The following is an 11,888-nucleotide window of genomic DNA, read 5'->3' as shown; positions in this document are numbered from 1 at the left end:
GAGTTTTGGTGGTTTATTTTGTTGTCATTTATGTTGTCTGGATTATTTCAGGGTTGTAATCCGGACATCGTCTTGTAACTCAAATCCTTCTATCCTTTATTTTGTCTAGTTCCTTTAGTCGTATTATCTCACTTAGTATTTTCTAGGTTTGTTCTAGGTTTGTAACCCCAGTCTAGTTTGTCTGTTTTGTTGTCCAAACCCTTTCACCATCTGTCTAATGCAAGTTTCTATTTTCTGTTATTTCTAGTCATTTTTGTTTAGTTCTCTTTTCCTTTTATAGTCCTTTTCCTGTTGACTCTAGTGACGTGACATGCACGCATAATTCTCAGCCTGGTTTAAAAGTCAGTTTAATCACAAAGCAATGAAACAATGTTAAAAATGTAGGGACATTTGAGGGAAATAAGTGAAGGCATTTTGAGATCACTTCAAGCCCAAATTGTGTGAAACTGGGGCAGATAGAACATAAAAATACATTATTGAAATGCATCATGCTGCATCGGGTGAAGATAACAGCAAGTTTTCCCCAAATTTGCAGGGGCCCGTTCGTGGTAGTGAGAGTGTTATCCAATTGCGCTTTGTATGTAACAGATGTAGAATGCGAATGTGTGGATATGGTCATCAAGTCTGGCACAATCAAAAGATGTTACGAATGTTTTTCTTGGTTTGTTTAATTGTGTTATTTGTACTTGGCATGTTTTGAAGATTGGAATGACGAAGGCATTTTGTTCTGCTATCTAAACACCTTATCTTTCGTTACCCCCTTGAGCCTTGTTTATTTTCTTTCATACCCCTCTTTCAGAATTAGTAACAAAGATCAGAAACACAAGCGTGAAAGATAAGTAAAGGAAAAGAAAAAAAAAGAACGAAAAGGGAGAGAAGAAAAATGAAAATTGAAAAAAAAAAAGAATGAAAAGAAAAAAAAAAGAAAAAAACAACAAAAAAAGAGAAAAGAAAGCAAAAAAGAGAAAGAAAAGAAAGAGAAAAGAGAAAATCACAATAACAAAGTAATTCCTATGTAATGAACTACGTTCGACCTGATTCCTTTTAAGGATACGTAGGCAGCCTCACGGTTCGGTCTCATCAAAACAAAAATCCAAAAGTCCCCCATGCAAGAAACCGGGGCAAAAGTTGTGTTTATTGTGAGAAACCTGATTCCGAAAGTTGTAACTTTAACCCATTTGAATTGCTTTGAGCCTTTTATACCCTTTCCTTCAAACCCTGTCCAAAAGCCTATATTACAGTCCAAAGAAAGACCTTTTGATCAGTCTTTGAGAAATGCCAAGTCGAACAGGTAAAGGTAATTCATGTCAGGGGCAGTACTCTGGTTCAAGCAGGAAAAAGAAAAATGAGAGAGTCTTATTGGTGAAAACATTCACATGCACCGTAAGGCGACGGGAGCTGAGAAAAGTTAAAAATGAGAGAATCTTATTGGTGAAAACCCTCACGGGCACCGCAAGGCGACGGTAAGTTGACAGAAAGAACAAAATGAGAGAGGCTTGATGGTGAAAACTCTTCGGGCACTACAAGTCAAATAAGGATTGTGAATCAGATTGGATAATCGGAGCATTGAAGCCCAGTTTTACGGTTCAGAGGTATAACAAGAGTTGAACATCAAAATTGTTTGACATAATAGGCCACAAGTGCATGTCATGGTCATTAGAGTTGGTATCCCCATCTGATAGGTTTCTACTTTGTAGTTTTCTTGTTAGGAATCACCTCTTCCCTTGTCCTTTACTCTGTTCCTTGTGTGTTTACTTCCTCTTCCTGAGTGTGTTCGGTCAAAACAAGTGAAAAATGACTTCAAAATTTGCCACCAGCTTTCCAATTGCACAAAACGAGATCTGGCTAGCACGTCACAATGTCATAAGTCAGGAAAGAGCAACAAGCGCACTGAGTTGGTAACGACCAACATGCTTTGGGGTCCATCAGAAACACAAAGATTTGGTATATTTCAATTCGTGAACAGTGCAACAGATAAAGGATGTTGGGTGAACAGGTCAAATGTATTCTCTGTGATGAGACAAAGAAAGTGGTTAACCAGTGACAAGCGAGGTCTTCCAAGCAGAAATCAAAGTTATCGTGACAAGTGAGGGAACAGTAGACTTCAAGGCCAAGGCCAGTGATTTAAGTCAGGAAAAAGCAGCATGCGCACTGAGTGGATGGAAATTAACGTGCTTTGGAATCCATGAGAAACACAAAGGTGCAGTACACGTCAACACAAGAGCACAATGCAACAGGTGGAGGGTGTTAGGTGGACGGATCAAAGGTATTTTCGGTGAAACACAAAGGTTGGTAAATGTCAGTTCATGTGCAATACAACAGATAAAGGGAATTGGGTCTGAACGGAGAATGGGTATTTTCTGTGATAAAGATGATAGAGAAAGTGGGTAGTCCATAAGCAAGCAAGGTCCTCGAGTGGAAATCAGTTATCATGGGAAGTGAAGGAGCAATCGTCCTCAAAGTAAAGGCCACAAGCCAACCACCATTATTTTAAACTAACAAGATTTTTCTTTGATTGAAATAGGGGCAGAAAATTCGTTTGCTTCGGAGAAACTCTCCGCAGGGGAAAGAGTAAGCATCAAAACAGGTTTGACCGTAAACTTTCTGGACCCTCCTGGAAAATGGGACCTCGTTTAAAGTTCAGAAATAGCATAATCTAGCATAAATGTATCCCAATGGAACATAAGTTAGCTTAGAAGCTTGCATGTTCGAGATAGGATTCAATTAGGAGTTTCTAGGACCCTCCTGAATAATGGGACTTAGCTGTAAAATTTCGATTAGATAGCAACATCTAGCGTAAAATTTTGCTGTAAGGGTAGTATAATTCAGCCATAAAAACTGTCACTCTTAAGATAAAACTCGACTTTTGATTTTCAGGACCCTCCTGGATAATGGGGAGTAGTTTGAAGACCCTCTTAGATAACAAGATTCAGCAGAAGTCACATTTTAGAAAATATAACTTAGATTTTTAATTGTCATTTAAATAGGAATTTCAGGACCCTCCTGGATAATGGGACCCAGCTTTCAAATCTTAGTAATATGTGGTGATACAATTTAGTTTTACACTTACATCTGTGCCCAGCCACCAAACTGGGGCAGAAAAATTCTTTTAATTTTATCTATTTTGAAGTCAGGAGTCCGTCTGGAGAGCAGGGAACACTTTCAAATGTGGCAGTCAGGAGCCCGCCTGGAGAGCAGGGAATATATTTCAAGTTGAAGTCAGGAGCCCGCCTGGAGAGCAGGAAATACTTTCAAGTTCAGCAGTCAGGAGCCTGTCTGGAGAGCAGGGAATACATTTCAAGCCAGAAGTCAGGAGCCCGCCTGGAGAGCAGGGAATACTTTCAAGTTAGCAGTCAGGAGCCCGCCTGGAGAACAAGGGAGTACAATTTATGTTTTAGCTTTCAAATTCTTTGTTTTGTCTATGTTGAAGTCAGGAACCTACCTGGAGAGCAGGGAATACATTTCAAGTTGAAGTCAGGAGCCCGCCTGGAGAGCAGGGAATACTTCCAAGTTAGCAGTCAGGAGCCCGCCTGGAGAACAAGGGAGTACAATTTAAATTTTAGCTTTCAAATTCTTTGTGTTGTCTATCTTGAAGTCAGGAGCCCGCCTGGAGAGCAGGGAGCGCTTTCAAATTGAAGTCCGGAGCCCGCCTGGAAAGCAAGGAATACTTTCAAGTCAACAATCAGGAGCCCGCCTGGAGAACAAGGGAGTACAATTCAAGTTTCAGTTTTCAAGTTCTTATTGATATTTGGTAATGTGATCCATTTTACACTTACATCTGTGCCCAGCCACCAAACAAGGGCAGAAACTTTTCTTTGTTTTGTCTATTTTGTTGAAGTCAGGAGCCCGCCTGGATAGCATGAGAATATATTCACGTTTTGGAGTCAGGAACCCCGCTTGGACATCAGGGAATACATTTCAAGTTAGCAGTCAGGGAGCCCCGCCTGGAGAATAGGGTCAGTTTTTACTTTAGTCAAGCTTAGTTTACAGTTTTCCTAGTCTATTCTTTAGTTTAATTTCATCATTGCATCAATAGTACAAGTGGTTTACAATTTTGCTAACAACTCACAAATCTTCCTAGTGCAAACTGGGGCAGAAAAAATTTCTTTGTTTTGTCTATTTTGTTGTAATCAGGCGCCCACCTGGAGAACAAGGGGAGACAACTCAAGCTTCTAGGGAAAGCAGTGTCGAAGGAAAACAACTCGAGTTTCAAGGAAAAGCAGTTTCGAAGGAAGACAGTTCAAGTTTAAGGGGAAAATGGTTCGAGGTGCAAAGGAAAACAGTGTCAAGTAACAAGAGAAGACGGTTCGAGTCCAACAGTCAGGCGTCCACCTGAAAAAAAGGAAAAGCATCTCAGATTGCAAGTCAAGTCAGCAACCAAAGAATCGTGCGGCAAGAATGCGAGTCAACAGTCTGAGGTGATCAACAGAAGTTAGTCACAATAAAGAAAAAAGAAAGGCAAGAAGTGAATCCAAATGCAGAAGTTGATGAAAAGATGTGAGTTGCTCAAAACATGGCCGAGGTAACAAGCATTGTATACCTGGTCTTGATCCAAAAAGTTGAAGAAGGATGAACTAGCACCTGCAACTAGCAAGCATCAAGGTTCAAATCTAAAGTCTGCACGAAGAATCATTCAAGACTCAAGATCAAGCTTCAGAAGACTTATAGTTTTAGTCTCTCCAAATAAGGGTCGGGTTAAAAACCTGTCTAGTCAGTCTTTGTCTGAAAACTCTATATGTTTCCAGTCAAAGATGGACACCTGTAGACATGTGATTTTTGACCATCCCCAAGATTTTTCATATTTTAGCGCGTAAATATTTAATTTAGGCATAATATAGATATTTTAAGTAATTTTGACTCTTTTACTCTATTTTAATACAAGAAAACAAAAATTTACAAAAATAAGTTCATTAATGTTTTGTAGTCATTTTTAATCTAAACAAATATACAAAAATAATATCATATTTTTATTTTATTATGATATTTGAAAATACCAAAAATATATTTATTTTAATGGTTAGATTTATTTTAATAATTATTTGAATAGTAGTAATAATTAATAAATGGGCCCGTATTTTTAATCTCGTTCGCAGCGAAAGAATAGAACTTGGGCTCGAGCAACCCATTTTTAGGCTTAATTTTGGACCTAGCTCACAATTGCCAAGCCCATAATTCCTAGGCCCATAGCCCTTAACCTAAAAACCCTACAATCTACAATATAAAAAGAAGAAAAAAAGGATAAAACGAAAAAAGGGCTGAAAACAAAAACGAAAAGCTGCACAGGACCCCCCCCCCCCGGGCGTTGTCTTCTCCAAACGACCCATTGCCATTGTTATTCTTCTGCAACAGAGAACCAAAACAAAGCACCCCCTCTCCCCGCTGCCTTTTCTCAAACAGCAAAACCAACAAACACGAGCCGCTGCTGCTTCTCCATCAAGCGACCCCATCGCTGCCTGAAACTCGCCGGCAAAACGAGCTCCACCAGCTCGTCGGAGTAACGAGTTCCAAACGCGACGAGTAGAACCAAACGACCAGACTTCATGAGCTTCTTCTTCATGAAGCTCAGCCTAAAACCCTAGACCATTCAGCACCCCTCATGGTCTTCTTCCTCATCAAAACAAAACCCTAAGAATTCAGCAACCTCCAATCAGCTGCACGCGCACACACGAAGCCAACCCAGGATCCTTGTTTCCGAAAACCCAAGAATACACAGAGAACAGCCATGTCTGACGACCCTAGCTTTTCTTCATCGTTGGAACAAAATCAACAGATCCCTGAACAGCCGAGGCCATGACTGTTGCTGCAGTACCTAGCTTTTGCTTCTATACCTCCTTCCCCTTCTATCTCTTTTGAAGACCATCGACGCCACCAGTGACAGATCCGGCAAGGAACCCGGCGGACAACGGAACCTTATTTCTTTCCTCCTCTTTATATGGTGATTGTGTTATTATCTGAGGCAGAAACTGAACGAGGTCTCTTGAGGTTGCGTTCATATGTCTGTTTGCGTTTGAGTTCCCATTTCCGTTGAGATTCGGGGTCACTGTTTCAGCGGGTTTTGTTTTTCTTTGTTCTTCAATTCTGGGTATTACTTATCTAATTTATTGTCCTAGTTTGGATGTGAAACAAAACAGTTCTATATACAATCAGAAGAATACAAAAAAAAACGCTCTGGTTCATTCTGTCAAGCTTGATTTCAAGGATAGAGTTGATTGGAAATATTCGATTCGGAGTTACGTCTTAAGTTTGAATCTATCGACGAAGATGTTTCTGTTTTTCATTTGGTTCCGATTTTTGGTTTTTCGAGTATGGGAGTGGAGTTAAGTCGAGGTTGATTCGAGTTCGTCGTCGGTTTTAGATTTTCGATGCTGATTTGGGTTCCCGTTTGCGGTTCGTCACATTTTGAGTTCAAAACAGTAAAACAATCAATTTTTTGGCTATATTGAGGTTCACTCTTTCATCTCCTATTTGTTTTATTCAAGCTTGGTAATAATTATTGGTTTGGTGATATGATCCTATTGACTCTGTAATTGTTCTCCGTAGTTTTGAATTTGCTCACTTAGCTATTTGCTCGTATGTTTACTCGAATTGGTTATAGCTGAGCATGATTTTGTCACAGTATTGAAACTGGGTGCTATTCATTAATTTAACTATGTCAATTAGATTAAAAGGGCTCGAGTATACATTTCACGTGACCCTGCCATGATTTTGGATAATAATAATGAAATAAGCATGTTAAAAACCGGAGTATGCATTCACGCAACTTTGGCCAGGCTTTTCTCCATAAAGCGTTATTAAATATGGACACGTTCGCGTGACATAATTTTTGACGCGCCAAAACAAATGGGTACACGTACGCGTGACCCGTTTCAAGATTTTTTTAAATTTAAAAGCGGTTAAGAGGTGACTGCACATAGGTTCCAAAATGAGAAAGTAAGCAATTTCGCAAGCCAAGTATAATCAAAAGCGAACGTGCTAGAACCACGGAACTCGGGAGTGCTTAACACCTTCTCCCGGGTTAACAGAATTCCTTACCCGGATTTCTATGTTCGCAGACCATAAATAAGAGTCAACTTCCTCGATTCAGAATTTTAAACCGGTGACTTGGGACACCCTAAATTATCCCAAGTGGCGACTCTGATTTTTAATAAATAAATGATCCCATTTCGATTGTCCTTTAATTGGAAAAACTCCCTTATATTTATACCCTTTACGGGGTGTAGTAAAAAAGGAGGTGTGACAGTAAATGAGAGAAAATATCTACAAGATGATGGTCAATGTCCTCCAAGAAGATTTCCAAAATACTTTCTGTCACAAGCAATCTAATGACACGTGTTTTGCCTTGTGATCTATTTTGTCTTTTTCATGAGAATTAAAAAAATCTCCATGCCATTTTTTTTATTTCAGTCCACTTTGTTGCCTGCATCTGAAAATATCATACTAGATCAAAGTAATTAGCTTTATACTTTAGAATCAACCAAAGATCTTTTGTGGCACTATAAAGAGATATTATGGGATCAGGTATATCAAAATATTTGTCATAAAATGCAATAGAGAGCCGGTCATACCTTGGTACTTTAATCGATCGTTGGACTTACTAATTTTCTCCTTGCTTCGCATAATTTGGAATGTGAAGATAAGGTACATTCTCCATTATACTCATTTCAACTCGACCATCTACCAGAGGCTTAAAAATGCTTGACATGCTTTCAGTTAGTATTACAAAACAAAAATATGCTCTTGTAAATACATCTTTGGAAAGAATAATCGTCGGATGATAAACATGAATTTGTTTCAAATGGTAACTAGTCTTAGTCACATGAATGTGATCAAAGAACTTTCAATTCCAAAGAGAGGCTAGAGAATAATGTTATGCAGTTTTCAAAAATATTTCAACATCCATACAAAAATACTTTACAAACTTTGTAATAAGTATATAAAAAATGATATTCTAACAAAACTCTCAAGGAAGAAACATACCTTCTTGTTGTGAAACCTTGGGCTACACATAATTTTTACAACCTTACCAATCTTATCTGGCTTTAGATATCCATGATTGCAGCTCATTTGCTTGGTACTGAATTTTCATACTGTTGATTCTTTCAGCTGTGCTCAACAAATTTTGTATTACTAGAATCCATCATTCATCGTTTAATGCTTCTTCATGACTGTCTAGTTCAACTAGTATAGATGTGTCACTAGAAAATTATTTCACGCTATCCACTCTAATTCTCCATCCTTATTCACAAATTGCTTAGAAAAATATTAGTATAAGGAAAAATGCGCATGATGAGATTTCTTTACAACTAATGAATAAGAAATATGCCAAGAGTCTTACCAAGACAGTTGCAACCAAAGGAAATAAGATAACCAAAAAATTGATTTTTCTTCCTTCCCATAGCTCAGACATAATTTCATTCAAGATAAGATCCAATGTAAATATTAAAGACAATGATGATAATTTATGCAAAAATGATGCTTTCTTTTCAAGTCTGCATTCAATTCAGGCACCAAACTAAATAATAGAAGAATCATGTATGACAAAGAAATTATCGAACAAATAATTTAACTTACATCTATAATCATCATTTTCGTATTAAGGAATATAACCTAAGCAAAAGCATAGATAAACATCAATAGAAACATATACATGTACCTTCCAAGCTTTTGAGTCTTAGGAATAGTCGAGTATCTCCATATGTGCACAAGTTACCGAGGCATCAAGGTTAAGCAATCAAAAATGAATGAAATATTGACACTTTCACTAAAAGAATGAATATAAGAAGTAATTCTCTTCACAAGTTATTTTAAGCTCACAACTACATGAAAGGAATACATGCATGCATACTTTCTTATTCTAATGCTTATACAAATGGCATGGTTCATGCAAGATATTCGTTCTTATTCAGATCTCTAAGTCACAGATAAGATTAACACCAAACATAATAATAGTATGTTGGAGCTAGTCGACTCAAGCAATATGTAGTTGTACATAACAAAAAAATGTTACTAGATACGTATCACCTTATAAAGCATCCGAAGGAATTTGAATAACCTTTAGTGATACCAATTACTTAAGTTTACCATCACATGTAATAGTTCCTTCATCATTTGTAGAGTATGTATGAACGTTGAAGCATTTTTAAGCATGTGCCTTGACCAGCCATTATGAAAATTTCATCTATCCCTTTTTATGGCTGGACTCAAAATTTCTGCAAAAAAAGATTAATTTATTTTTGGTACCCAAATCTTTTTGGGTCCTTCATGGTTAGTAGATTGAATAATTCGAGATGCATGTAACTGTTTTGGTATCCAAAATATATTTTGATCTAACATAACTTTTGGCATAATTACATGCAAATACTTTATGTCCAGAATTGCCACAATAGTGGCGTGTAATATGAGAATAAGAGTGTTTACCTGCAGCTGCCTTATTAGTTGACTTGGAACTTTCCTCAGTCAACTTGTTCAAAGTAGGACGTTTACCAGTAGATCCCTTTTCAGTCGACTTATAGCTTTTAAGCCAAGGAGATGACTTTGATCGATCAAAGTAGTGGCTGGGGGATTTGTGCAAGCTGCTTATTTGTTTGCGAAGCTCAAAATTTTCTTCTTGAAGTAAGTTTTTCTCCACCAGATATTCTTTAAGCTGAGTATCCCACTCAATCTTTTCATTTCTCAACTTGTTATATTCTTCAAGTTGGATCTCCCAATCTTTCTTCTCATGCGTTAGTTTCTTATATTCTTCAAGTTGGATCTCCCAATTTTTTTTCTCCTTACTCAACTTATTATATTCATTAAGAACTTTCTTACATCCATTGAGAACCAATTCGATATCACCCTGCAATTCATCACATTTATCGCAATACGTAATAGGAGTGGGGCATACCTTGTTAATTTCTCCCATTGCCATGAAACATTGATTCTCCATTCTTTCGTGATTGTTTTATTCTTCATATTCATCCTCGTTGCTCCAAGATTTGTGATTCTTTTTCTTGTGATCACAATCTAGAATAACATTAAAGCACGCCTCGTCAGTTTCTTCTCTTTTCTTGAGATATATATTTGTCATTTCTTCTTGATCATCCGCGTCGCTCCAAGTTGAGATTCTATGATTTTTCTTCTTGATGTTGGGACATTTTAATTTCATATGCCCAGATTTACCACATTTGTAGCAGCATATGTTCTCTTATTGTTGAACCTCATTCTTCTGATTCTTTTGATGATTCTGGATGGATTAAGATTTTCTATTCTGCTTCTTTCTACTCTTCATTTTTCTCATCCTGGGTATCACGGCCAAATCTTCTCGATCTTCACCATTTTCAGATTCTTCAAAAGTTGACGTGGATTCAATTTCCTTAACTTTGTTGGCGTCCCCGTGGATATTTTTCAATCTGTCCCATATATCTTTAGCAGTCTCACGGATGGATATTTTCTCATATTCTTCTTCACTAATCGCACAATAAAGAATGTTGATTGCTCTAGCATTTGTTTGCATAATATTCAACTGTTCTTTTGTATAGTCAAATATGGATTCCCTTTTTACAAGCTTATTTCCATCACTATTGTTCGGAATAGGTCTTGGTCCATTCTGAATAACTAGTCAGGCTCGATAATCTATTGATTGGACATAAGCCTTCATTCTTTCTTTCTAATGATTATAGTATTGACTATTGAAGTACGGTGGCCTTCTTATTGAGTATCCCTCTTGAAGTACGATTCCAATAATTTGATGACCTGCCATGGATCTTTTCTCACTTGCTGTTAAGAAAAGAAATAAAGATGTGAGACCGGCTCTGATACCAATTGAAATTACAAGAGGGGGGGTGAATTGTAGCTTTTCTAAATTTTTAGTCAACTACTCTTCAGACCTAGTCGACTTATGCAGAGACAACCTGCACAGAACTGTTAGTTCTTTCAATTTAAACAAGTATTAATCACACTAAACAGTAAAGGAACAGAATATAATACGAGAGCGATAAAGTAAATGACACCAAGAATTTAATTTATACTGGTTCGGAACTAATGTAGTATCCTAATCAAGTCCTCTTGGGTTGCAAGAGAGTTATATTTCAGAGCTCTTTGTAAATTGAATTGAGTACAACCTTTGTGATTTTCAGCGATCACCACCAACGCTGACAGGGTTGGTTTTCACTCGCTCACCAACAACGGCCCTTTGGTTTTCACTCGCTCACCAAAGAAACGAACAATGACATAACCTCTAGGACACACTGCCTCTCTAATATTTTTCTGTCTCTCTTCTTTCTTTTGGGTACACAGTAAATCTACTAAAGTGAATTACAATGCTTGTTAAGAGTAGAATAAAGAACTTGTAGTTGGATAGACAATTTGTATAGAAGGCTGCATGAGTTTGTTGTTGCAAGTATCTTCTCTTTTATACTTGGTCATTGAATATTCTAGCCGTTGCAGCGGTCTTCTAATTTTGGAAAAGGATTTCCTTTGCCACTGCTCCAACTTTCCTTTACTGCTTCTTGCCCTTTTGAACATGATCACAATCTACAAGGCAGATTTGGATATCTTCTGTTAATGCAAACTTTCCTTTCGAATTGGACAATTTGAATTTCCAATCATGGTGCCAATATCAATTCCTTCCTTGAATAGATCCATGATTAATAATTCTCTGCAATATATAATCTTTATGAATATCTACTTGAGAATAGTCATAATGATTCAATCAAAATCCCTATGATTTACTTTTCCATTATGTAGTAATTTATTGATTGATTCCAATAACTCATGCTTCTTTCCATAAGAATAGTATTTTCCATCTCATCCCGTAGTATATATTTTGAATAATAAGCTTCTTTGTGCAACATTCCTTAAATGCAAGACTTGGCCAATTCCTTGTAGTACTTGTCCTGGTAAACATATCT

Source organism: Nicotiana sylvestris, chromosome 6 (assembly GCF_000393655.2).
Source record: "Nicotiana sylvestris chromosome 6, ASM39365v2, whole genome shotgun sequence".
Lineage (NCBI taxonomy): Eukaryota > Viridiplantae > Streptophyta > Magnoliopsida > Solanales > Solanaceae > Nicotiana > Nicotiana sylvestris.
This window is presented reverse-complemented; position numbering follows the sequence as displayed.